Source organism: Dermacentor silvarum, chromosome 6 (assembly GCF_013339745.2).
Source record: "Dermacentor silvarum isolate Dsil-2018 chromosome 6, BIME_Dsil_1.4, whole genome shotgun sequence".
Classification (NCBI taxonomy): domain Eukaryota; kingdom Metazoa; phylum Arthropoda; class Arachnida; order Ixodida; family Ixodidae; genus Dermacentor; species Dermacentor silvarum.
The window spans coordinates 125,012,711-125,038,845 of record NC_051159.1 but is presented as its reverse complement, the minus strand read 5'-3'; positions in this window follow the sequence as shown (position 1 = coordinate 125,038,845).

Genomic DNA, 26,135 nt, shown 5'->3' with positions numbered 1-26,135 from the left:
CACATTTCGACGCTTTTCTTGACCATCTTACGTACCGGGTGATCTTTGAACGCCCTTAATATGAAGACTATTTTTAAGCAGCGGTATCACCGAAATGAAATATTTGAGTGTTCCTTCCTCCCGAAGTAAAGGAGAAAAATTCTTTCGATAGGTGGAGCAAAACGCAACTGACGAAATCGCAGGCGGACGGATCGAAGCGCCACTCCTGCTACCAGCACTTGCGCTGAGATTCCAAGCGACACTCTTCAGCAGTGCAGTGCCAATTCTGATTGCAAGCAGCGCCCATTACAATCTCGCCCTGCTTCAATGGACCTTGCTTGCTAACCCTCTAATCACTGGCCTAAATTGGCGTTTTCCGCTGTTCATTGGCCTTGCATTCGCACCAATGCGCGTGTTTTTTTTTCGCCCTGACTGCCTCCCTTTGTTCTGACGTAATCAGGCCTTGAAGAACGGGGTTGGGGGGTAGGGGGAGGGGAGTGGCTAGTAATAGAGGAGCGGAGTAGGAAAAGGGCGTTGCAGAGCGAAAACGCGTTCCAGTGCTCCGCCGGTGCTTTATTGGCACTGTGTTATTGTACATTGTTCAACAATCAGCGCTGCGCTGATCTCCTAGTGAGTCCACTCGTGTTAGTCAGCACAAAAACAACGAAGCACAGAAACACATTAACACACGCGCACACGTGACGATGCGCTCAGCAAACACTAACTATCGCTAGCCAAAGTTATGTTGCTGCGCATTCCTCCAATAGTTACACGAAGAGCTGTCACGTTCTTTTTTTTGATGACCTTGATTACCTCCGAACAAGATCGCATTGACTAACTCAAGACAGCACCAGGACATTATCAGCGCGCACTGAATTACTTCAATATGTTTTATTTTCCGCCTACTATCGCTGCCCATTGGAGAGCTCAATATGATGCCCACGCAAAGCGCTTGTTCAACAAAAGTGCACAAGAGCTGTCCCAGATTGAAGCTTACGCCCGTACACGTACTTTAAAATCCGCAGAATCTCTTACTACAACGGACATCTGTGAGTAGAGGACAAATGACAGACAATAGAATTAAAACGACATGTATGAGTGCGTTTACAAATACTGATAGAAAAATGTGCTGGTACATATACTATAACTCGCCGCTTCATTTTCTTTATTTTGCATTGTGACAAGGCTAGAGATAATCGTGCTCTGCGTTGGCTCGTGGACAGTTTTGATTTCTTTTCTTTTCGATGTAGCTGAACGCTCCATAAAACATGACACTGCGACGCTTTCAGGGCCGTCTCAGTGATAGCCAAAATGGCAAGGAGCTGGTAAAGTACACGCCTAAGATGAGCAGACACGGGATAACGAAACCTCGCAGCGGTGCTGACGATGAACCGGGGATGAGTTGGGCGATATCGTAGTTCGCGTCATTGAGTTGACGCAATCCTTTCCAAGACCTCGAGAAGCCTTACTAGTGTGTGGAAATGACGCCTGCAGAAGGGCTAGAGAGATGACTGAGAGCCCAGCTTATCGGTTCTCCTGTCGCAACGGCACTTCGAGAAGTGCGAGACTCACCCTTTCTATATTGTCGGCGATCCATCCAGCTGCAGGAGTAAGAGCAGCTGCACCGCGGACATAATAACCAGTATTCATATTCAAAATTCTCCGTCTATTGCTTTTTTTTGACGTCGGTTCATATTTTGGCTACTGTCGTATACTTTGCATGCGTTAATGTCCTTGTGGAGCGGCGTCAACGTGCCGAAAAAAGTTTGAATTTGACGATAAATTACCACACAATACTTACAGGAAAGAACATTTTAAGAAACTTCATGAAAGTAAAGGGAAAAAAAGAAAGTTTTATTCAAACATTACTGGACGCAATGCATGTCTACAGTTTGTTTTCGTGAAAAACCAGATGACGTATAGCCCATTGAAAGTAAACCTGACGCACTTATTCACCGTTTTGAAACAATGTCAGGGAATATCAAGCATATTTCGGTGACCTACAAAATTATTTGAACAAAACACATTGTCTTATTCCCGCACTTGTATTTCCAACAAGACGTTATTTAGGAACAGAGAGCCAATTACGAGGCTTTTAAAGTGTATCAGTGTATGGGGCGGTGTCACCGCGCAGCATTATCTCCGGGTTGCAGCACATTGCATGTACCTCGTACAGACGTCGCTGTGTCGGGAGAAAGTTAGAACTGAAGGTGCCTCATAGTGAGGTCGTTCATATTTCTTTGTATAGGGTTTAATGTGCTATACGCCGGGAACTTTAGATGAAAAGATGCCGGTTTTAAATCAGTGATCTGGTCTGAATTACTCGTACTAGTAAAGTTCATTAAACAGAAGTTTTACTCTAAGAGATATACGGAACAATCAATGTTACTCTGAGATCAACTTGTCCGTACAACAATTTTGTCTTAGCTGATTACTGCATGGCTGCAGAAAAGCTTTACTCGGAGTCAATCCGAGTTAGAGAACACTGGCCTTTTTCAAGCTATTATGTTTGCGCTGATCATTTGCACCCTCAGGCGCACAGTCAGGCAATATGCTGTTTGCTGACTTCACAATTTCGATGGGTCAATGGTCTGACGTACAGAGCTCAATAAATGCAACGCGATGATACGAACGCATGGTCTTCAGTGCCTAATGAAGTTTGTGTTCAAGGGTTAGGAAATTATATAAGGTAAACTTATGGCAGTACAACTTTCGTTGAAAGGGAAGGACATTGTAGTGAGGAGGAAGATTTTTCGAATAATGCAGTACTGCATTTTAACTCTATTATATCAGTCTGTAGGCATCGGGGATTTGAATCAGCGTCAATCATTTGCTTAGGACGGTTGATGTTTTGTTATTTACATAAACGACACCATAAAAGTTCACCTAACAGATGGAATACCAATGTATGCTGATGAAATTAAGCTTTTCTTTCCAGAGTAGACCTTTCTGAATTGAAAGTTAAAGCCAATCATTGGTGACAAGAACTTAGCAAGTGGCTTCACTTAAATCAGCTTGACTTAAACATGGGAAAAACAAAGTTTAGGGTTTTTTGCTAAATAAAGTAGCGACATAAATTATGGCGCGAAACTTACCTACTGTGGCTCACAGTCTGAACAAATTCCAAGCCATTCCTTTCTCGGTGTTACATTTCAGAAAAAAATTAAACTATAGGGTTTTACCTGCCAAAACCACGATCTGATTATGAGGCACGCCGTAGTGGGGGACTCCGGAAATTTGGACCACCTGGGGTTCTTTTATAACGTTCACCTAAATCTAAGTACACGGGTGTCTTCGCATTTCGCCCCCATTGAAATGCGGCCGTCGTGGCCGGGTACATTTCAGAAAAACCTGAGGTGGACAGAGCACATAAATATGTGCGCAAAAACGTTGCAAGATGTGTTGGTTTGTTACGGCGGATCCGATACCTTGTGCCCGTCAGGCTTTTGAGACAATTGTATTTTTCGCTTGTACAATTAAATATGAGGTAATGTTTTTACTAGGGGGAAACGGTAACAAAACAGATATAAAAAAACTGGCGGCGTTGCAAGGGTGAGCCTGTTCAGCTACCTAATTCTTGGAAATAATGCATAGGTTCTTCAATATTAATGATGCACCACAAAATTTCCAATAATAGAAACACTTACAGAACAAAGATATACATGCGCATATTTAATGAGGTTTCTAGTAACTTTCAGAAATTTACAAATCGCTACCTAAACAGAAACGCAGGATAAGCCTTCGTAACACTTAGATTGCATTGAAGAAGCCTAGGAAAAACTACAGCAAGCAAACCATTGAATATGAGAATGTATGCGTTTATGCAACATTGTTAACGTAGCTAGAAATTGTAAAACAACTCGTGGGTTTAAATGTGCTTTACAAAAGTTGTTTTCTTCGGATATACCAACTTGTTTTTTTCGGATATGTTGAGAAAGAGGGGAACTCCCCTCATCCTGGAGGCATGCAAAGATAGTCTTCATCCCGAAACCGGGAAAGAAGCTTGACTTGCAGAACCTAAGGCCCATATCTCTTACCTCCTGCTTAGGCAAAGTGCTCGAGCACGTAATTCTAAACAGGCTACAGAGCCACATGGATGACAATAATTACTTCCCGCACACCATGATAGGCTTTAGAGGAAATCTATCAACACAAGACATCATGCTAAGACTCCCAGAAGAGGTCTTACACCCTATTCACAGGAAAAGAACTAGAGCTGTCTTAGCCCTAGATCTAACAAAAGCCTTTGACAACATTAAGCATGAGGCAATCATGCTTGCATTGTAGAAACTCAACGTCGGACACAAAACATGCAACTATATCAAAGCCTTCCTCTCCGACAGGACTGCCGAACTCCAGCTAGGCTCCGTCGCATTTTCCATATTGCAACTTGGCAGCAAAAGAACTCCACAGGGATCAGTACTATCCCCTTTACTATTTAACATCTCTCTTATACCGCTATCTATCTATCTATAGCGTCTATCTTCCAGTGGAACGCCCGTGGCCTTAAATCCCACATTTCGGACTTTCGTCCCTTTGTTTTTAAGAACAAATTTCCAATCATAGTTATTTGTGAGCCAAACATTGAGAGCGCGATCCGTTTATCAGGATATGAAGCTTTCATGTCTGACACCTGTAGCGACCGCAGCAAAGTCATCGTCTATGTCAGATGTGATTTCACTTATGTTTTACACCCAGTGGCACCTGATGACGACAATCAGTACGTATGCTTGACGGTAAAATGCAAGAACGTCACACTCACGCTCGTAGGTGCCTACATTTCACCTTCGAGCCGATTTAACAACGCAAGACTAAGTGCAATTTTAAAAGCGACACCTGGACCATGGATTGTTACCGGCGATTTCAATGCGCATCATCCGCTATGGGGAAGTTTAAAGATGAATTGCCGAGGACGACGTGTACTAACTTTCGCGTCGAACCATGAACTCTGCTGCCTAAATGATGGAAGTCCCACTTTTCTGCGGGGATTGACTTACAGCAGCTGCCTGGACTTAACTTTTGTTTCAAGATCCCTCAGTAGCAGTGTGCAATGGTTCCCAGACAACGAAACGCATGGTAGTGACCATGTTCCAACATATGTTAAGGTCGAAGGCATCGGCAAGTCACACTATACCAGAGTTCAACGCATCGACTGGCCGAAATACACACTCCTCATGGAGCAGATGTGTCAAAATTCTCAGAACTGTATACCTGGAAACATCGAAGAGCTAATTAATGACGCTGCTCAAAAGGCCACAAGCGTTTTTAGGCCTATACCAAAATTTTCAGAATTCGAAGCGGAATTGGAACGCCTCCGAGCAATTCGCCGTCGCGCTGAACGACGCTACCGGCGCACGAAGTCCATATACGACTTAAGGGAGTCGAGACGCATACAGAAGAAGATCCAGCGTCGGATCAACTTACTGCAGTCTCTAAGGTGGAAGACTTTTTGTGATTCCCTTGACCCACATAAACCCCTGTCATATATATGGAGGACGGTGCGCGGTCTTCGAACATCGCCGCAACAACGCCACCCCTTCAAATGCCTGGCTCTCTACCAAGGTCGGCGAGAGATCGACGTAGCGGAGGACTTCTGTTTGAGGGTTGCCGGCCAACCATCCTCATTCACCGCACCTGATCCCTATGACGTTCCCATCTCGAAGGATTCTCGTATAGACAATCTGTTCTCCATCGAGGAGTTGCAAGCAGCATTGGCAGCGTGCAGACGTTCCTCATCGCCCGGACCTGACGGGGTGACGTACGCAGCTCTTGCCAACCTCGGTCAAACAGCCCGGCATGCTCTTCTGGACGTCTACAATAATTCGTGGCGTGAAGGAGTGGTTCCTGCTGCATGGAAGTCCAGCCGCCTTGTGCCTCTGCTAAAACCAGGCAAATCACCTCTAGACGTGGCGTCTTATCGTCCCATTGCTCTGGCCAGTTGTCTAGGAAAGGTGATGGAGAGGATGGTGCTGACACGTCTGGAGTGGTACCTAGAGCGGTACGAGATATACCCCGACGCTATGGCAGGCTTCCGACGTGGACGTTCTTCTATAGACAACGTCATAGATCTTGTCTCGTCGGTTCAGCACGAAAAAACCCTAAAGAGACTGTCAGCGGCGATGTTCCTGGACGTCAAAGGCGCTTATGACAACATAACTCATCGAGCCATCCTGGACGCTTTGGGCGATGTTGGCCTAGGTGGCCTTGTTTTTCGATGGATACACAGCTATTTAAAGGACAGGTCGTTCTTTGTGCAAACAGAGGACGGTGTGACATCGCAGCACAACACCTACCGTGGCGTACCGCAAGGTGGAGTCTTGAGCCCCACTCTATTTAATCTAGTGCTCATCGACCTGGTTCATTCCCTTCCGCAACCCGTCCATGTGTCGATCTATGCGGACGATATATGCATTTGGTCATCAGGGGTTACGCGTCCCCAGGTGCGCGCCAGACTCCAAAAAGCGGCCACAATTACATCAGGTTATCTTCGAGTACGAGGTCTGGAGGTGTCATCAGAGAAGTGCTCTATGGTCGCTTTCACGCGCAAAGCAATGAGACCGTATGTTGTCAAAATTAATGGACAGCCAATCATCTACGAGAAGACGCACCGTTTTCTAGGAGTGACAATCGATCGAGACCTCTCCTGGAGTCCTCATATCTGCTACCTAAAAAAGAAGCTGGCCATGGTAACCCATATTCTCAGTTTTCTCGCGGGAAAGTCATGGGGTGCATCTGTGCGGGCGATGCTCCAGCTCTATAACGCACTTTTCTTGGGTCTCCTACGCTATAGCTTACCTGTACTAAGTGGGACCGGTAAGACCAACCTCCGTGCCCTCCAGTCTGTGCAAGCTCAAGCTCTGAGAATATGCCTTGGCCTTCCCAGGTGTGCATCAACGGCAGCAACAATAGCCATCGCGCATGATCACCCCATCAATACGTACATTCAAGTAGACGCTTTAAGGATGCACATCAGGCACTTCGCCCGACTTCCATCGCATCATCTCGCCTCCCTTCCTGCCACTCGACCTCGTTCAGCGTTTAGCAGGACTATTGCCGCCAGCCATGGAACTTTACCATCGAACTTCACGCCTGCAGCACGACCATCTCTACCTCTGTGGTGCCTGCATCCAATCCAAGCCCTTCTTGTAATTCCCGGTATCAAAAAGAAAACCGAGATGTCGTCATTCGCCCTCAAACAAACCGTGCTTTCATTCATGCATGAAAAGCACAGAGAACGCACCCACGTTTACACGGACGGTTCTGTCTCCTCCAAAAGTTCAGCCGGAGCAGTGGTAATTCCCGTGAAATCTGTCACCATCCAATTCAAGACGTCTCACATTACATCATCGACGGCTGCAGAACTCGCAGCTATCCGTGCTGCTCTGGAATTTATTGGTCCCAAATCACCACAGTCATGGTCCATCTTTTGTGACTCGAAGGCAGCTCTCCAGTGCCTGCTGTCCCCTTTCAACCACGGACCTAACGCACAATTAGTCGCAGACATCCGACTACTTCACCATCACGCTACCGACAAGGGGCACAACATCATCTACCAGTGGATACCGGGTCACTGCGGAATTTCGGGAAATCACAGTGCGGATGACGCTGCCCGATCGGCCCACGATGGTGCCCCTATTGTATCGATACCACTGTCGAGAACAGACGCAGCCACAAAACTTCGTTCCCTCGCACGCGAGCTTACGCAGACTCTGTGGAACACCAGTGACTTCAGCAACGCACGCCTCCACAGACTGGATCCACGTCTGCAACTCCGTCTTCCACCAGGGTTACCACGAGCGGAAGCAACACTTCTGTGCCACCTGTGGCTCGGCGTGGCATTCACGAACGCCTATTCCTTCCGCATTGGAATGGCCGACAGCCCCGCTTGCAACAACTGTGACTGCGAGGAGACAATCAAGCACCTCCTCTGTGAATGTCCCCGCTACAATGTGGCAAGAAAAGCGCTCGCGACTGCGCTTGAAAAACTGGACAATCGCCCCTTCACAGAGGAAAAAGTTTTAGGACACTGGTCTAGACGGGCTTCGGCACTCAAGTCCTTAAGGGCTCTGCTGAAGTTCTTAAGGACTTGTGAATTGTGCGACCGGCTTTGAACGTTGTAGCGCGTAGGGTCGCGTTATTGCGCGAATTTTATTTTATTTTATTTATTTATTTTATTTTATTTCTTATTTTTTTATTATTATTGTTGTTGTTTTTTTTGTTTCTTCTATCACCTTTCATTCCCTTTACCCCTTTCCCCAGTACAGGGTAGCAAGCCGGTATTTACACTGGCTAACCTCCTTGTCTTTCCTTCCCTTTCTTTCTCTCTCTTATACCGCTAGCTACCACACTTAGCACAATCCCTGGTTTGAGACACTCACTATACGCTGACGATATCACCCTCTGGGTTAATACCGGAAGTGACAGTGAGATAGAGGAAACACTTCAAGCAGGAGCAGATCAAGTGTCATATCATGCGAATCAAATAGGCCTGTCATGCTCCCCCCAAAAGTCAGAACTTCTGATTATAAGGGCTCAACCACGAGCAAAGACACCTCACCCGGACATCAAGGTGATGGTAGACGGCACGTACGTACAAGAGGTGCAGACCCTTAGAATTCTGGGGATGCACGTACAAAACAACGGAAAGAACGCATTCACCTTGATCAAAATCATTGGATGCGTTAGCCAAACAAACAGGCTAATTAGACGAGTAGCAAACAAGCATAAAGGCATGAAGGAATCAGATCTCAGGCAACTTGTCCAAGCCTTCGTCCTGAGCCGCATAGTATATTCCCTTCCTTACCTGCACCTCTACCTGGCTGAAAAGAAGAAAATCGATTGCCTGATTAGACAATCATACAAATCAGCCCTTCACCTCCCTAGATACACGGCTAATGAGAAGCTCCTTGGATTGGGAATGCACAATACCCTAGAGGAGCTGGTCGAGGAACACAGGCTAGCCCAACTGGAGAGGCTATCCAAAACTCAAGTAGGAAGACACATACTGGAGGACCTGGGGATCCGATACGGATCCACACACACCTCAATATGTAAACTTCCTTTAATATACCACAGAAATTTAAGGATAGACCCAATACCAAAAAACATGCATCCTGAACATCACAAGGACAGAAGGAGAGCAAGAGCTAAAGCTCTACATAAACACTACTCGGGTCTGCTGGATATAGTCCACGTCGACGTTGCGGAATACCCAAGTCGAGATGCCTTCTCTATAGGCATAGTCAACAATCAAGGTCAGGCCCTCTCCGCAGCAACAATTTGTTGCATGCACGCAGAGGAAGCAGAAGAGGCAGCTATAGCTCTGGCTATAAACGGCCCCACCGCGGAAATCATTTTTAGCAATTCCAAAATCGCAGTTAGAAACTTTGCCAGTGGCAAAATCCACAAACCGGCCATGCAAATTCTAAACAAATATCCACCGCCTGATCGCCAGATTCAAATCATCTGGGTCCCAGCACATTCCTCGCACCCAGGAAATGAGGCTGCCCACAATTATGCCCGAGGTTTCGTCAGCCGGGCGGTGGAAGGCCTCGACCTGGGTTCAGCGAGGGATCGCATGGTGACATTCCATGAAATTACTATGCACTACCGCGAAGGTAGACAAAAATACCCCCCTCCGCATAAATCGCTGAATAAACTGCAACAGGTGACCTGGAGACAGTTGCAGACTGGCTCATTTGCCAACCCTTACAAGTATTCACTAATATATCCGGTCTGCTTCTCACCTAAATGCAAGAACTGCGACGCCTATAAAGCGGACTTGACACATATAATGAGCGACTGCCCCGGGCTCTAACCTAGGGAGGAACTCGAGCTTAATAACACTTCAGACTGGGAGGTAGCGGTGTCCAGCTCAGATCCCGCGGTCCAGCTGCGGACCGTCAACTGGGCTTTGGAGGTCGCCGAAAGTCAAGGGCTTATGGCCAGCTCACGCCGCCTAGCAGAAGAAACCCAGTAATTTAAATAACTCTGCATCTGACGAAAATAAAATTTTCCCTCCTCCTCCTCTTCGGATATACCAAGTGTTTGGTGACTGCTAATGGAGTTTTTTATTGTTCGATGTTATAAGCGATGTTAACGATGTAATATTTCCCGATTTATAGTCATTCTTACTAATAACACATGCTTGTAATTGGATGTTTCCTAAATGTTGTGTTACTTATGATAAGTATGTGTTTTTGTTGGAAACTGTGAATTTGTTTACAAAAGCGTTGCATTACTTATGATACGTCTAACGCGAAAAGTGGTACTTCAGCTGCTCCAGCGAGGCTAAGCCCATAGCCAGGAAGATTACGTCCTCCTTTTACCTTGCCTTGCAGGCAAACCTCGTAATTGCCCAAATAAAATTGAAATGACTAAAAATATATACGCAGACTTATGGTGCATCCTTCGCAGTTAACCGATAAGTGAAGGTTATCGTTTTGCTTCGTTGAAACGCACTGTGCCTACGAAAAATGACTGCGTAACACGGAGTCGCAGCAATTTTGATTGAGTTCAAAATTCTCCAAAGGTACCGCGCTAGCGGGCCACATATTTGATGGTAATTATGGGAAAAGATTTCATGTGACATCTTCCCCATTTTCAGTTGACAACGTCAGTCGCACTAAAGATCCGAAGACCCGCCGTGGTTGCTCAGTGGCTATGATGTTGGGCTGCTGAGCACGAGGTCGCGGGATCGAATCCCGGCCACGGCGGCCGCATTTCGATGGGGGCGAAATGCGAAAACACCCGTGTACTTAGATTTAGGTGCACGTTAAAGAACCCCAGGTGGTCCAAATTTCCGGAGTCCCCCACTACGGCGTGCCTCATAATCAGAACTGGTTTTGGCACGTAAAACCCCATAATTTTTTTTTAAAGATCCGAAGCAGAAGGTACACACTGTACTGGACAAAGCATTTGCATTTGCCAAGTACGAACACAGAATTATTGCCACTGTGGCGTAGATAATAAGGTCGCTGTCCGCACGTATAGTCGTTGTTACTTACTGCAGATCTTAGATGAGCGACATTAAGAAAAATGATTGCGAAAATGAACAAACGACGTAGACGTCGCTACTGGTATGTACGTAAGTGTATATTTCAGTGGTCCTCCATTTTTTTTTTTTGCTTTAGGTCCCTATATCGAACATGAACGCAAACCGTGGTTCGAGGAAATACCATCCGGCTGGGCAAAACCACCGTAGCATCGGGCAAAGCTATCTGGCAAAACCGTAGACCCTGTCACTGACTAAAACGAGTCTATAGGACTTGACAAAATTGCGGATGGCCAGTTAGAACCATCGTAGCAATAACAAACCTTGCCACCGACCATAAAAACCATACAAAAGCTGCCTCGGCAGTGACCGTCCTGTACTGCGAACAAGACGTCCTCGGGGACACCGATACCGCAGTTTCGTGACAAGATTTATGACCGCTACGCAAAGTCAATGTGGTTGGGACAAAATAGGTCACAGATGGCGGGAAAACAGATCCCTTAGCGGTGGGTAAAGCTGAGTCTTCAGCCTGGCCTTTGGTATTTCGGAGCATGAAGACGGAAGCGCCCACTCAGATATATCACATAACAAAAAAAAAAAAAAAAAAAAAACACATTGCTCTGGAGTGAGGAACGTTTTCCCATAAAGAATGTGTAGTGAATATATAGGTTATATTGATTTCCTATAAGGAAGGGAAGAAATAAAGATCAAGAAACGAGAATGTCTGAAGCGTTTTTTTTCTTCTTTTGTTCTTCACATATACGTTGAGCGAATTATTCCGCCTTATCTCATTAGCGTCAGCTGTGCTAAGTCCCGCGAAATTGCTTGACACAATTGCAGATACGCACATGGCTTTATGAACCACTGTGTTAGGACCACTCTGTTGTCACCCGAAACAGTAGAACTGACATAGGAAATCAGGAAGCACAATGAGAGAGCTGTTGTGTCATAAATGACCGCAAATCTTGATTCTTACGACCATCATCTTCTTGTTGATAGGCTCAATCCTTTGGATAAATCTGAAGTGAACATTACTCATTGGCGACCAAGTTCGATTTTTACACTCTTATAACCGTAAAGGGGTCTCTATGTTTTAAGTCTTCATAAAAAATATTGAACCACCACACGGTGACTGCAATGCTGAGCACTATAGGACAGTAAGGTCATTGGGCTGTCATTACGAATCTGTTGCAAGACAAAATTGTAGAAGCGATATCATTGGAGGTAAAAATGTACCTTAAGAAATTAGTCTGCTATACAGCTATAATATAATTCCAACTGACACTTAAAGCGCAGGTATTACTTGACCGACCAGGGGCCTTGTTCCACTAACAAAACTTAACCAAGGTTAAAAAGGTTTAAAAGAGTAAATGATCTGCGGACATCTTTATGCTATGGGAAAACTAGTCTAAATGAAATTATAGCCTGCCGGTATTTTTATTACAAGGCATAGTGAGAGAACTGATTCATTAGTAGTACATTCATTAATTGAGAATTTACGACTTTCACGCTGATATTTTGTGCCTCATTTTCTGCAGCGCATACGTACGGCAATAATGGCTGGTAGGTAAATGATGTTGGCAGTATCCACAATTTTTCACCGTGAGAGTAATTCTTGCGAAGGCGATAAATTGGTACTTTCAAGGCCCTGGTCTGGGTTACACTCAAGGCCATCTACTATGAATCCCAATATCTCCTTTGGCGTTAACAGATTTCCGAAAATACTGACATGAAGATCTCAGGGCAGAAACACTTGTATGGCGCTCCATTTTGATCTCGCACATACAGCATAGGCCAATGAGAGCTTTTTTTAGGGGCGAAGCGCCTTAGGGCCGAGCCTTGTCCCCCCCTCGTAGTCATCCGTTGCTCTGGTTTGCATGGAGTCCGCTAGGGGCGCCGCGGTGCACAAGGGCGTTCGTTCGGGACGCGCGCTCTCTTTCTCGCTTTAGCCATGGATGATAATGGTCGCTTCTGATAAAGGCGCGCCCGATCAGGATGAAAAGGCGAGAGTGGCGGCTCAACTGCAAGCGGAGTCGAGGGCTCACAAAGCTGCTGCAGCACGGCGACGCAGACAACAAGCGGACGCGGAGTCTAGGGTGCGGGAAGCTGCAGCAAAACGGCAACGCCGGCAAGCGGAACTGGAGCTGAGGGTTCGCGAAGCTGCAGCAGCACGGCAACGCGGGCAAGCGGACCCGCAGGTGAGGGCTCGCGAAGCTCGCGTTTGAACCGAGCATCGGCGCCACCAACCTCAGGTAGAGAACACTTCCGGCGCTTTGCCGCCGCTTCCCCCGCTCTCGCCGCCTCTGGGCCCACTTGCCGGCGTCGCCGTGCTGCTGCACTGATCACAAGGCAGTCTTAATGAAGGGAAAACGAAGTCCGCGCCTCAATACCATATACGACCAATAAAACAACACTGTATATACTGTACAAATGTGTTATCACTCATTTGCATGTTCGAGTGGCCAATGTACGGGGGATTCACGGTTACCCGAATGATCATCCCCCGGTGCTTCGACCACTCATCATCATTCACTTTGTGGATATGCGGTGTTCTTTTTTCTATTGCGGGACGCGACCATCGAATAGTGAGCCCTCAACAGCTTCGCTGTAAATTGCTTGAGCCAATGAGAGTTTTTTTCTACACGCGGACACGAACATCGGAGACTGAGCCCTTAATAGCTTCGCTGTAAAATTAAAGTGAAACACCCTGTATCTCTGGCTCTCTCTTCTCATCTCAATCCTTCACCATGTTCTAAATAAATCGTTCACGTTTGTGCAACGCAAGGTCGTCGTCCATGCCAGGTCGCCTGGTCTCCAGATTCCCATGGAACATCTAGCTCGCACCACTACCACTGAAGTAACGCCGGATGGCAAGTAACTAGAAAAGAGAATCCACCGTCGTAACAGGCTGCATGGTGGCACCAAACTTGCACAGCGGTTGCTTGAGGCCATCATTTTCAGCTCTTTTGTAGGACTAATTTCTTTCGACTGGCCCCCATGTTCTTGGCGCCTTTTCCGAAGTTCTACATATCATTCGGCTCTACGAAGGGATTTAAGATATTTCGTTTTTCGACATTTATTCAGCGCGTGTTTTGTTCTCGGCGCGAACACATCACTCAAAGTGTTCTTGTTTTTTTTTTCTTTCATCTTCCACTAAATTATATTTACAGTTTTTAAAACTCATCTCTTATTGTAATCATATAATTGTGGTCGATTTTGTCATGAGCATCGCTGGAGCCTGTAGTCTCTCGATTTTATCATTTTTTAAATCAGTTTTGAGATATTCAGCAAGCGCTTCTTGCCGCAGTCATTCGTCCTGACTGCGGCGGTCTCGATAACAGCACCTCTCGGTGGGCCGTTATGCGCTCGCTACTGGGAAAGGGCTTTTATGCGTCATCGCCCACGCCATGGACTTGCAGCAATAAATGCACGCGGAAGCGATCTCTTATGTGCCGTACGCGCCTGGTTGCTTAAGCCTAAGAAGAAATCGATGCGTATTACTGCGCACTTTCTTTATTTCTTTTATGCACCGCATCCGGCAACAAAGATTGGCTGTGTTATCAGCTCTGGCTTCACATCAGGCTTTACTTTCGCGACAAGCAATATCAACGATCACCAGTGCCAATCAAGAGCGCACATGGACTAAAAAGATCTTGCGCCACAGGCGTGTCACGTGATGATTACCTTGTGTCGTGCATGTTCAATCGCATGCGTAAAGGGGACCAGTCAGTTTTGCTACTATGGCTCAGCGCTTAGCGAGCCCGGCACTTCTATAGCACCTTCAGGCGTCAGTTAATTCTGTGCGCTGAAAATTCAGTTGATCCGGATTTCTTGTGTCTTCAGAATCATGGACAGTGTACATACAGATGCAGAACGAATTGAAATGTTTCTATTTTTGAAACCCACTTATAGCGTTTTCGAGCGCTTCTATAAGCGCGCTAACAGGTTCCATGTAAAGTGAAGTTGAAGTAAACACTCCACCTCTCCTTCCCTTAAAAAAAGAATAAAAGATACAGGTAAATATACACGCTCGTCAAGGACGCGTGTTTTTATGACATACTGCCACGAGTTCTGTTTTCGAGGTTGTGGACAACTTCTAGCTCTACGAGTGATTCCTCCTTGGATTAATTAAAAGCCACCGCTTTGGCTCAGTGGTTATGGCGTTCCACCGCGAAGATCGAGGTCGCACGTGTGACCCTGGCAGCAGCGGCCGCATTCCGATGGGAGTTGAATGCAAGATGCCCGTTTATGTGCGTTGGGTACACGAGAAACTTAGGTGGAGAAAATGAATGCGAAGTTACGCAGCTATGGCGAGCCTCGTAATATGATCGTGGTTGTGCCACGTAAAACCGCACAATTGAAGAAATACAATAGATTGATTATACATATGCATGGTTGACATGCCTAAACGAGTAAAGACGTGCTTCGAATCTATATATCTTATTGTAATCGGAGTGAACTTATAGGGAAGGTGCTGCGATGTCTTTTTTTTTTTTGCCATATGTGTTCTTGTTCTTGCTCGCTGCCAATGGGGTGCTCTTATAGAGTGCCCACGGCACTCATCGTTTCTCTGGACTACGAATGCTGTTCAGACTCAGTTTTTGTGCTTGCAGGCTTATTTTATCACTTCGTTGTTTTCTTTCGTGCGTTTAAAAGACAAACAATTAGGCAGGAAAGCCCGGTATTCTGCCTTTTTTTTTTTCGAGTGACTGTGTTGGTTGCAGGGAAATTGGGAGCGGAAATGGCTCTAGCGATATTTGGGGCACTTAAGCGAACTTGAATTTTCTGCTGCTGTTTAGTAGTACCAGACAAGAGATTGAGACTGCAAAACAGGTGAGGGTGCTTGTAGCAATTTGCATAGGGAATCGATAGGATCATTAGCAACACTTAGCACAAACTTTTATTTCACAGAAAAGATGAAGTTGCGTGCACTAGAAATATATACGAAGACTAATTTTGCTGTTATTCTATTGCAGAGCAGCATAGATGGCTTAATGATCCAACTCCTAACGTGAGCTTTGCATGGGATTTTAGCTGGCAGCTCCAAAGCGGGTGTGGTTTACGTGCATTACTTTTGTTGTACTATATCGAGCACCACCCAATGAGGTTGCCATTCAAGTTCCCATGTCGTTCTCTGTATTTCCTGTTCCTGGGTACTGTTTCTCTCTCGTTTTTTTTTCAAGGACGTGCGCGCTTTGTTTATTTGTTTTTAAGGATGAAATTTTACGTGCCAATACCACAATCTGATTATTAGACACATGACCTAGTGGGATAATCAGGGTTAATTCTGACCACCTTCTTTAACTTGCACCTAAATCTAAGTACGAGCGTTTTTACATCTCGTCAGCATCGGAATGTGGTCGCTACGGCTGGGGTCGAACCCGCGTCCTCGAGCTCAGCACCACAACATCATAGCTACTGCGCAACAGCAATGCATTGCACTTTGATGATTTTTCTGTGAAAATGCGAAAAATGATAACTGTTGCCGACAGTTCAAGAGAATTGCTCTAAATTCACCACCGCGAGGTGAACTGTGTTCGGCCTACAAAAAAAAAAAAGTTTCTTGCAGGGCTGCACTGGTCAGACATTTTTCTTTACACGTGAAAGCATCGAGCATGAGGGTAACTGATTGAAGCAAGCTTATTCGCCAATCCTACTTTGAGCGAAAAAAAATGTGGTTGATCCCTCTTATATAGGAATCGGTATAGAACACGAAAGTGAAACGTGTCTTCACAGAAGTAGTGTAATGTTTATTGCACATTGATATATAATGTCTATTGGTGTTTTGTGGCTAAAGCGCCCTTAGGCGTTGATGCACCCACGCTGACGCCTGGTGGCACGTCTCCTCCATCACGACTACCAACGTCGATGACCATGAGCAACCGTCGTGCATATGGAAGCTGCACTACGCTGCACACGCTAGCACAACGCGAAAGACGAAGCACGTAACTGACACACTAATACAACGCGCAAGACAAAGCACGTAACTGAATCGTCACCGAGTCAAATCAGCGCGTACAGCGCGTCGTAATTGCAGCCTCCGCGATCAACTTCAGAAACATTTTCAGAGCTAATTGCGGAGGCCACGCTCTGCTGTGCTGAGTACGGTGAACGCCACCTAGGTGGCGTTGGTAGTGCTTCTTGATGCCAGCGTCCCTTCGAATGCTGGCATCGAGGCGTCGTAGTGCTGAGACCACCGAAGCGTTCACTGTCGGTGCGCGTTAGTGTCATAATGCAGCACTTCTCTTTTCTGCTCGTAGGCGGCGGCACCGCCCCGAGCAAGAGCGCGGGTACACGGAGGAGTGTTAGATATATAAGGCGCGTCTGTGTAGCTCTCTGTAAATGCGTTTGTGGCGCAATGGGTTAAACGCTCGGCGATCTATCGTATTATGTATTTCTTCTTTCTTTGTATTATGTTCGTGTACATTGTAAGCTGACGTATTTCCGTGACGGAAATACGTCAGTGAAGTCTTGGTGGACCCCGGCATAAAACACTTTCGTGTTAAAAAATTATACATGGAACTAACGTACAAAGTACGTATAGCCTTAAAAAGTGTGTCAACATGCCCAGTGACGCTGTAATGCAGCAACCAATTATTATTTTTTTTGTAGACTTAGCGTGTTTGTATGCTTGTGATATTGTGTGAGCAATCTTTGAACTGTGTATCGGGATAGCAGGATCAATTTAGCCTACGTTCCCCACCGGTGCGCAGTTAATAAAGAGCAACAAACACCAAAAGCGGCGATCAGAAATGGCCTAACAAGGCCGATATAACGCACATGCATTATTGCGTGTTCATGTGGCGTTCGCCTTTCTCTTGATTCTAGTTAAACTGATCAAGGTTAACAAACTGCTTAAACGAAAACTGGCCAATTTCGTCAGATGTTCATGGTAGTTAATGTGGTCTACATCGCAACCAACGTTAAAAAATTGGTTTGTGGCCACGGGGCTTCAAGAAATAGTAATAATAATAATCTGTACTGCATGTAAAAACTCTTGCAGAGCATATCTTGCATTGGGGAAGACAAATAAGAGGAAAACGTATCGTAATGACTCAACAAATTTCCCTGGTCACTTGGCTCAGCACAAAACGTCTCCTGTAATAATACAGAAGAATAATGAAATATTTTGCTTAGAAACCATCATTCAACGTGTTTTACTGTTTTAAGAGCACCATAGAGCATCCTTAAAGATCGGATAGCACGTAGTGGTGAGCGTAAAATATTTTGATATAGGTGGCGCTGCAGTAAGCACTTGCAGCAATATTTATGTTTAGCGTTATGTGAAGAGCGTGCTATAAAATATCACGCTGATGTAGATAGTTTTGGTGCTTTGTCGAGAATATGTGGCGTTGGTGTATATACTCAGGTGTACAAATATTTGGTATACAAAACAGTTGGGAGTGAGCGTTTGTGCAGAATAGAGGTGCTCTCTTGGGTGTTAGTGTGTGTGAGTGTGTGTGTATGCGAGTGTGTCTTCTTGCTATCTGAAGCTGTTACCATGATGAATTACTCACTAGCCTAGCAACAACTTTTGATTGGCCAAACTTAACCGCTATTTTCTCGAAATTTGATCCTGGTGACACTTAAGGTTCTCCCAGGTCAGCGGATTCAACACACAAAACTCTTCGGAGTACTTGCTTACATAATTTATTGGAAAAGCTGCAGAAAAACACATACTTTGAACTTAGTGAATAGATGGCTTGCACTGACGTCATCCTAGGCGCCATGTTGGTGAGACTCGCGCGACTCCCACACACTACAACATAGCCGGTAGGGCAGGGGCCTCTCCTAAGCTTTCCTTCCTCCATGGAAGGTGGTTACCCGCAGCAGTGAAAATAATACACTGACGTCATCCTAGGCGCCATATTGTAGAACCGTCTCAGTTAGAAGCTGCGTCCATGATGTCGCGTGCAAGTTATCTGTATATATTAAGCATAATCTACCTCTTATTTTCAACAAGTATAAACAGCGTGTCTCATTTAGTTCACCGAGGACAACTTGAAAACTTACTTAAAACCTCGTACCACGCGTGAAAATAAGAAGAGGGTTCAGTAATTATTTGCAACATTCCTAATTAATCCAGGAACGTTAAAATTTTGCCGCACCCCTTAAAACACACTTAACATGCAGCCCATTTTAACAGAAATTGAACACTTCTTTTGGGGACTACGAGGAACATTGCGAATAACGGCACTATGACACTCTGCAATGCTTGAGTAAGTAGTTTTCTGCAAGGCCTGCAATTCACTTACATATAATAAACATATATCGTACATCACCGATAACATGCTTCCTACTCCAACGGAATGTTAACCACGTGCCTCGCATGGTTCACCGAGTAGACCGGGAAAACCAGCTACACGCCTCGTATAGCGATGAAAATTGCGTGATAACCAGCATTCAGTTATTATTTTGAAAGTACATATTTACACTACATACTTAGAGTCCCCTATACACGCCACTCATAGCATCGTCTCCATTTTATATAAATATAAAGATGCTGCCACTTTTGGTCTTAAGGCAGCGGAGAAATTTTATGCGCATTTCATAAACGCCTATCAACAGGCTAATAACTAGGGTTTTGCTATTTTGATAGAGCCACTGTATGAGCCACACATTTCAAACTTCACCTGTCTATTACCCCTAACATTTCCTTCATCATCATCATCATCATCATCATCATCATCATCATCATCATCATCATCATCATCATCATCATCATCATCATCATCATCATCATCATCATCATCATCATCATCATCATCAGCCTATATTTATGTCCACTGCAGGACGAAGGCCTCTCCCTGCGATCTCCAATTACCCCTGTCTTGCGCTAGCTTATTCCAACTTGCGCCTGCGAATTTCCTAACCTCATCATCCCACCTGACTTTCTGCCGTCCTCGACTGCGCTTCCCTTCTCTTGGTATCCATTCTGTAACCCTAATGGTCCACCGGTTATCCATCCTACGCATTACATGGCCTGCCCAGCTCCATTTCTTCCGCTTAATGTCAACTAGAATATCGTCTACCCCCGTTTGTTCTCTGACCCACACCGCTCTCTTCCTGTCTCTTAACGTTACTCCTAAGATTTTTCGTTCCATCGCTCTTTGTGCGGTCCTTAACTTGTTCTCGAGCTTCTTTGTTAACCTCCAAGTTTCTGCCCCATATGTTAGCACCGGTAGAATGCAATGATTGTACACTTTTCTTTTCAACGACAGTGGTAAGCTCCCAGTCAGGATTTGGCAATGCCTGCCGTATGCACTCCAACCCAATTTTATTCTTCTGTAAATTTCTTTCTCATGATCAGGGTCCCCTGTGAGTAATTGACCTAGATAAACATATTCCTTTACAGACTCTAGAGGCTGACTGGCGATCCTGAATTCTTGTTCCCTTGCCAGGCTATTGAACATTATCTTTGTCTTCTGCATATTCATCTTCAACACAATTCTTGCACTTTCTCTATGAAGGTCCTCAATCATTTGTTGTAATTCCTCTCCATTGTTGCTCAATAGGACAATGTCATCTGCAAACCGAAGGTTGCTGAGATATTCGCCGTCGATCCTCACTCCTAATCCTTCCCAGTCTAAGAGCTTGAATACTTCTTCTAAGCATGCAGTGAATAGCATTGGAGAGATTGTGTCTCCTTGCCTGACCCCTTTCTTGATAGGTATCTTTCTACTTTTCTTGTGGACAACCAAGGTAGCTGTGGAATCCTTGTAGATATTTGCTAAGATATTCACGTATGCCTCCTGTACCCCTTGATTACGCAATGCCTCTATGACTGCTGGTATCTCTACTGAATCGAATGCCTTTTCATAATCTATGAAAGCCATATAGAGAGGTTGATTGTACTCCGCAGATTTCTCGATTACCTGATTGATGGCATGGATATGGTCCATCGTAGAATATCCCTTCATGAAGCCAGCCTGTTCTCTTGGTTGACTGAAGTCAAGTGTTGTCCTGATTCTATTGGAAATTATCTTGGTGAATATTTTATACAATACATTTCCTTCATGTCCTCAATATACAAACGCCGCGAGCCATCTAGATTTTTCATAAATCCACCAAAGCAGGCATATAAAGTTTTTGAGCACTTCTAGTCGCACTAACAGTTTCTGTGTAAGAACCGCAGGTGCAAATGAAAGGGCAATTTTTAGAGCGAAGCTGTATATGGCTAGGTTCTGGTGGATCGCGTCCGCGGACAAACGATGCGTAGAACAGAGTGGGTCGATCCTGGTGATTGTGCAGAAAGGGTCCAAGCTCAATGGCGTATACCCCTGTCGTGTGGGTCGATCCTAGTGATAGTGCAGAAAGGGTCCAAGCTCAATGGCACATACCCTTGTGGGCTCGAGGACCTGTAACGCGCCCTTGAACTACCCTTGTCACACATGGGAAGCAAAGGGACAAAAACAATGCGCAGGAGCGATGGACGCTGTTGCACAAACGCTAGTGTATGACGATGCGTGTTGAAACGTCAGTGATAAAATGCAGTAGCCTACCAACCAACATCTGTGTCTGAATCTCTCTTGACATAGCCATTTCCCTTGCGACGTCATCAGTTGCCCTTTGTACTCGGTATGGGTAGAGAGGGAGAGAGAGATTGTGGTTGTGAAGAGGAAGAGGCGCAAGACCCGGTTCACTCGCTCCTAAGAGGAAGAGCGCGCCTTCAAGGAGCGCCGGCGCGCTCAACAGCGCGAATGGATGCGAAAGCGACGAGAAGCCGAACGTGCAATGGTCCAACGTGCAGCGGCCGATGGTGCAAGGTGGTGTGAATCTAGTCGCCTAAACTCGCTTTGTCTCGCACATACAGCATACGGCAACGCAACGAAGTTATGTGTTGTCTTTTCAGTCATTTAACATAACCACGAAATTTAAAAAAATTAAATATAATTAAACAAACACACACCTTCGTAGGTCTTCCATCTTCACATAGTGGAAGAGCTCTGAATTTTTTAGAGTATATTTGCCTGAGAGGCTACGCGATCTTGTCCCGCTCGATAAGTCCTCGGGGCTCGTATTTACAAAAACCTCGTACGGTAGTATTGTTCGTAAAATAAAATTCCAGCCAATTATGATGCCGGAAATATTCTTACGGAGCAGTGGGGCATGGTGTGTTCATGAACAAAGACGATTTGGCAAGGAGAGCGCGCGGCTGGTTCGGGCAGCCATCTTGTGTATCCAGCATTGCTGCAATTTGTAAATACGTGTAAATGCACCTTCGCTTGATTATTTTTGCCCCGTGGCATTTTGGTGGAGGTGCAGTGGGGCATGGTGTGTCCATGAACAATATGATTACCGAAGGCGGCCAGCCAATGGGAAAGAGCACTTACGAAAGAAAAGCTTTGTGAATCTGGCCTCTGGTGATGTTCTTTGATGCAAGGGCCGGATGAAAGGACACACACACACACACACACACATGCACACGAACACGAACACGAACACGAACACGCACACGCACGCACGCACGCACGCACGCACGCACGCACGCACGCACGCACGCACGCACGCACGCACGCACGCACGCACACACAGCACACACACACACACACACACACACACACACACACACACACACACACACACACACACACACACACACACACACACACACACACACACACACACACACACACACACACACACACACACGCGCGCGCGCGCGCGCGCGCGCGCACGCGCACAAGCAAACAAACACAAACAAACAAATAATCAAACACAGACACGCACGACCACACAGAGAGAGGGAGAGAGAGAGGAGAGAAGAAAAAACTGGACGAGCAGCTATGGGTGAACGAAATGTCTCCACAAAAAAAAAAAAAAAGACAGTTCTAAGTTCGCGGGAAGATGGAAGCTTGAAGTGAGGAGCAGAAGTCGAACAAGTAACGTCGCCGGAGCCAACGTTTCGACAAGAAAACTCGTCTTTGTCAGGGCATGTCTTGACATCATTTGATGCCATACCCAAAGAACGCACTCTCAAAGCTGCTTCTCGTAGTAACCGCCACGTGTTAAGGACACTTTTATATATTTTTTAAATGTCATCCACGTGTCCCGAATTCCAAACAGTGCACCGACAAAATAATTTCTGCGCCCTTTTTTTTTTCTGTGCGAAGAAGATTTTCTCCTGCTTAAGTTCTTGTCCCTGCCATTCCTCCTACATACTTTATTTTCTGCGTTGATTTTTATGAAGCTCACTGATTGTAGCGACATTCGATAGTTGCTTGCTTCTCCGTCACCGTCGCTCTTGCTCAGCTACTATTAACAATAATACGCTGTCTTTCTAGGAGACATCCATGACGTGCGGGAAGCAAAGACACAATTTTTCTGATGAAAGAAAAGATGCTATGGCACCGGGTTGCGAGACCTCGGGCCAAAAGAGCGTGGGCTGGATATTTTATTTTTTGAACTTCCCACGTGCCAGCTCGTTGACGTTCTTTTTGATTTCTTGCTTTTGTGAGGCGGATACGAGCACAATATTGAGACATTTGTAGATTTGCGAAACTGAGCCGTTTGTAGACAGTTTTTTGTCGTGTAAGGGGAACTTCATTGCTATTGAAGGTGATACTTATACAGAAGACAATAGTGATACTTAGACGAAACACACGTGTAAACTTACAGAAACTCGGAGCCGTTACAGCGTTACTAAATGCTCTTCGTTAACCATCAGCCCCTTTCTTGGAATGCTGCCTTGAGCAAGCAACAGTTTCTATTAAACAATGCATTTTGGGCGCAGTGTTTTTACGAAAAAACGAGAGAGAAATAAGGTTCAACAGATTCTTATATGTTGAACCTTATTTCTTTTCTCATTTTTGAGATTGTTTAAGGCGACGACTTTCTGAGATATCTCTGTCACATTGTTAAATAAAGTAATGTATTTATTTAGACGCACCGCACCGCCGCCTGCATTTCAGTGGGTTCCTCTCGGCGCGTTAACAAATCTGCTTACGATGAAGTTGTGCTCCACAGTGAGCAGAAAACTCCGTGCAAGAACCTGCAAGTTGGAACTAGTAGAAGATGTTCGTGTCATATCGACTTCCAGGATAAGCAGCGTGACCACATTTTGTTTCAATAGGGAGCATGAGAGGGAAACGTGGGAGCGCCGAGGTGTATCTCACGTATGGCCCTGGCTTGGGCAACCGCTGAGGACAACGATAAACTCAGCTCTGTCACAATTCTAACATATATACTGAAACTGAGGGGCTAGAGTGCAATATCGCCCTATTAGCAGCCATCTCCTCGACAATTTTGTAATCAGTCTGGCATAGAATATCACATTTAATATTGAGCAGCTTGTTATTCAGTTTGCTCCAACCTTTCGCTCAGAGAAAGTGAACTAACAGGCCAGTAATCCTAACACATAAAAACAAGGTTATGAAAAAGACCTCGTGCTCTACTTATCTAAAAAATGTTTGAATGAATGTTTATTTAGCATGATCGACCAAGGCTAATGCGGAGAAGAGAGATGAATTGATAATGAAGGAAGGAAGGAAGGAAAGAGTAGAGAAGGAAAGGCAGGGAGGTTAACCAGTTCAGCACAACCGGTTTGCTACCTTACACATGGGAGCGGGATGAGGGGGAATGAAAGATGGGGAGGGGAGAGAGAGAGCACATATCACAGCACACTCTGCAGTGATAATGATTGATAATGAAGACAAGCGTTGAAGTATTGCCAGTGAAAGCAAAATACTTTACTATGTAGCGATTTGGGTTCGCAAATAAAGAACCTTCTGCGGCGAAATTTAATGCGAATGTCCGGCTTGGGTTCCATGGTAAAGAACAACTTAAGTATTTTGTTGACTTTTTCCTTAATAACTAAGATGCACAAGAAAGACTGTCTATTCCGGGTAATCCTCTCTGATATAGGGTCTCTTGGCAGAGTTATTTAGGGGATTAACAAGAGAGATTGCTGAGGCTCGTCAAATTGGTAACCCTTTCTCATTAGAAGACCTACATATGGCCCGTGCTTCGGGGAAGACACAAAACCAGCAAGCTTGAAGGGGTTCTCTACAGATATCAAAGGTCCACACTGCTACCTTTCTTACTATGTGTGTAGAACTGTAAGAAATAGCTATATCGCCCATGGCATCGTGAAGTTCCAGAATGTCCATGAGGAGAGCGTGAATCTTCCTTCACATGGTGTTCAACTATCTCCTGTTCACCTTCGAAAGACCAGCTCTACGTACTAGAATAAATGAATGTGCATTGGGTGAAGCCGCACTAATGTATTAAGTGATTTACTGTTACCGTGCTCCGACCAGGAGTCGGTGGCCACAGTAAAGGACATGGGAAGCTTAAATATCTTCGGTCACGTAGTTGATTTCCTTCTACGCTGCAGCAGTTTAGGCGCTGCGTTAGGATAGGAAAGGCACAGTATTTATAACGTACTTCGGTGCACACTAAGGTAAATGCGGTAAAAAGAGGTATGAATTAGGGTTAAATTCGCTGTAAGCTTTGTACACTTATTAGGGAAAATAGGAAACGTGGAAGAAAGGGCAACTTGCTTTCGGTGAGAGCCGATCAGTCATGCTGAAACCACGAATTCTCTTAAGGCACCAGCAAATACAATTGTGCCAACGTGAAGCATGGACTCTTCTGTTGATACATCGGTACATAAAGCCCCTTTGCTATCTGCCGGCTTTTCACCCATCGTAAGGCCAGCTCGCCCCGTTTCCTACGTTTCGTGATGGTAATCAGGTGACTTGAGAGCTCGGCCTCAGAATGACTTCTTTCATAGTCATTGAGCGTATATTAAGGCCAAAGCATTATATGGCTCATGAGGCGGAAAATCCGGCATAGTCGGCGTCGTGACCACGATGGTCCAAAAGCCAAATGGGCCAATCGAGGCAGTTCATGACGTCATTTAGACAAAAAGGTAATTAAGGCAGAGTGGAACTGAGGCTGAGGGAAATTGAAGGCAGTGTGAATTAAGGCGAAATGAATTAGGGCAAAGCTAATTAAGGCAGGTTTAATGAAATAAAGTGCACCACGCCACTCGAACCAACGACCTTGATTGATGACCGAACCAACCCTCGGCCTTTGGTGGGTGTCGAACCCGCCACCTTTGGTGTTAATTAAGGCGAAGTTAATTAAGGCATATGTTTTTCTAAGATAGAGTTCATTAAGACACTTGAATCCACGACCTTTGGTGGGAGTCAAACCGTCC